We start from the raw sequence: 3,279 nt of genomic DNA, 5'->3' as shown, positions 1-3,279 counted from the left end.
CAGGAGCCAGGTTTCTTTTAAGCTGTTAATGTGCACTCCCCCACAGCAGTGATCTGCACAAAGTTTTTCTGTTAAAGTATATTTACTATATTAAATGATATGTTAATGATTACCTTAACAAGTCTTGAAATATACATTCAGAACATAATTTAAAGAATTCCTATTGATGAACACCTCAAATTTAACTCTATTTAAGCACAATTCCACATCAAATTTTGATTTTAACACAATTTACTATTAGGTTTGATTCCATTTTATGCTGTATTGCCAGTTCTGCTTGTTCCATCCGCTCTGTGAGCTGCTTTGTAATAAGATAACTACCTGGTTGCAGATACTATAGTTTGCTGATTCATATGATTTAAGCATTGTCTCTTTAATAGTTGTTGGCTTATTGGTACATGAATTCTTCTCAGCTGCTTCTACTCCTCTCTCTCCTCCACTCCTCCCTTCTTCTCCCTACAAAGGTAACCATCTGACTTGTTCCCAGTAGCTCTCAGATTGATGTATTCACAGTTCTTCCTTTCAAAGACAGAATGCAAAAAAAAAAAAAAAAAAAAGATGTAAGATCATTTCCCATTTTCTCTTCAAAAACGTCTGTGATTCTCTAAACCAGAAATATTTTATTTTTAACAACCATAATTATGTCACCTCCTGTAGCTAACTTTAAACTCACTAGCTTGACTCTCCAAGCAAATAAGTTAGTTTGCATAAGGGAGTTAATAAAATAATCCAGTAACTAATTGTTAATCTGTCAAAGATCTCTGGTAGAAATATCTGCAATTACTTTCCCCTCAACTTAGTATTTTAAAAGGACAACTGAAATATAGCAGGCTATTAAAAAATACCTTTTACATAAAACCCTCTTTACAAGAGAGTTGGCATGTGCTTAAACGGATGTACTAGGTAATTATATTGGTTGCAGCATGCAAAACAGGATAAAGAGGGGAAGCGGAATTTGACAAACTGATGAATATTCTATATCAAAGTTCTCCATACTAATATAAATAAATTATATGCTATCAAGTAAAGAAGCAACACCAGAACCACAACTTAAAGCCATTAGATACTGTGAGCTTGTGCTGATTAGATTTGGAAAAGATAATAAATCACAAATCTATTTGTAGATAGGCTGGTATATTTCCAAGAGTTTATTAGTTAAAGACAATAAAGTAGTGTTATAAGACTGACTATTCAATCTTAGTTTTGCCAACCCTCCTTATAAAATTCTTTTCTAGTGGTTCGGTTTCAGGTAGCTTTCAGAATGCTGGATTAAAATATTTAAAAGAAAAGATTAAACAAAAGCAAGTGATCACTTGTAAGAACATATGTTATTGCCTAAAAATAATCATGCTGGTAATTCAAAGGCAAATTTGGGGATATTAAAATGCTCTCATTTATGGAGAAAATAAACTTGAACACATTTTCTTTTTGCTAGGTTGCATGCTTTGTAGTGAGTAATTTTTTCTCTATTCAGATCCAAAGCAATTTGAAATAATGAAAAGTAATTATTGTAAAAATTTTAATAAAAAACTCCAAGAAGTTATCAACTTCCATGGAAATTTGCTATTTCCATAAGGAACTAACACAACCATTGGGTGCTGTTACCTGCTTTCCTGCTGACTAGCTGCTGCACCTGGATGGTGTTGAAAGCGGTGATAAATAATCGTGCTATCTCAGAAGGACACTGCTATGGTTTTCATAAAGTAGTATCTGCCACGTACTGAGATTTTTTTCCTAAGAAAGCTGCATATATTAATAAATGACAATTATGTTGTATACAGTAAAACATAAGACAGTATTTCCCGAATTTGTATTCAACTTCAGAAAGGGCATGAATGGTTCAGTGATTGTGTGGTGACTTCTGAAAACAAAAAGTATTGCTTTTAAACAGTTCAAATGTTGATAGTAGTCACTGACATGTTTAGTTAACACAGGCAATATTAATAAAGCTTAATAACACAGCTATTTTAGAAGAAAAGAATTTTTATTGTAAGTCATCAAATTTTTTTTCAGTGTTTAAGATCCTGGTTTATTCTGCTTGCTAACAGTGCAGTCATATCCCCCTTCTTGATTCCCTTAAATCTCCTACTGTGCAACTGTGCTTAGAGGCTCTGTGGTCATTTTTAAACTGATTTCTTTTCTGCCTACAACTTAGCATTCTATCAGAGAAGCAAAAGCACTGGGGATTTGTTGTGTGACTAGGTCCTTCACAAATGTGGGAGCTAAGTCACCTTTATGAGGCAGTTGTCCTTATTAGACAGTGGAGCTTCAAATTCATAGGGCAGTTTTCTAAAAGTATCACACACTGAGTAGCTCAGTATTACAGTTCATTGTTTCACAGTTCAGGTGTCAACAGAACTGAGTCCTTCTGGGGTATCAAGGTGTCAACAGGATGGACAGGCTTTGTCAACACCTTTTGGAGCATTTCTGGTAATTTGCCAACAGTCTTTGGCTTGTAGATATACCGCTTCAACCTTCCTCCTTCACATCATACTGACTTCCTTCTGGGTTTGTCTCCATCCAAATATCCCTGTGTATAAAGATACCAGTCATGTTGGTATCTTGACTTCATTTTAACTTGATACCTCTGATAAGGTTCGATTTCCAAATAAGGTCACACTCTGAGGTACCAGGGATAAGAACATACCAGGGAAAAGGTGTTAGTTACAATTCAACCCAAATCATCAGTGGCGGGTAGAAGGGAGAACACAGACATGAGCTGGAATCCTGAGATGAACTGAAGTCATGTTGATTCTCATTGCCTCTGGCCTTGATGTTCTGGAAATCCTTTACTAGAAGATGGCATATCTCATCAGTGAACTAAATACTCACCTGGTACAGGAGTCAGAGACACTGAAGGAGGATACAGGGAAAGGATAGTCCGACACAGCAGATAAACAATGACATGTGAGCTACAAAATGGTTGTGCTTTGTTCCTGCCCACCCATCTCACAGAATACTCTCAGGTAGCCCACTTCAGTCAAAAACACATAGGAAAGGAAATTCTGGGAACTTTAGCTCAGTCTAGCCAAATTGACACATTACAGAGTCACCATATTAAAGACAATATACTCACTGTTCAAAATTTGATAATATGAGTGAGGTCATTTGAAAAACCCAGGGTATAAGTATATGGTAAAGGGTAATGTTGACAGTTAGTGAAATTAATGTAGTATATAACCAAGTTGATTTTCAGTGAAGCATACATGATGGTATAAAACAGTGTTATTTTGGCCCTCCCTGGTGGCGCAGCGGGTTAAAGCACAGCACTGAGAATCT

The sequence above is a fragment of the Condylura cristata genome, unplaced genomic scaffold (assembly GCF_000260355.1).
Source record: "Condylura cristata isolate star-nosed mole 26May11 unplaced genomic scaffold, ConCri1.0 scaffold00006, whole genome shotgun sequence".
NCBI lineage: Eukaryota > Metazoa > Chordata > Mammalia > Eulipotyphla > Talpidae > Condylura > Condylura cristata.
Note: the sequence above shows the minus strand (reverse complement) of the source record.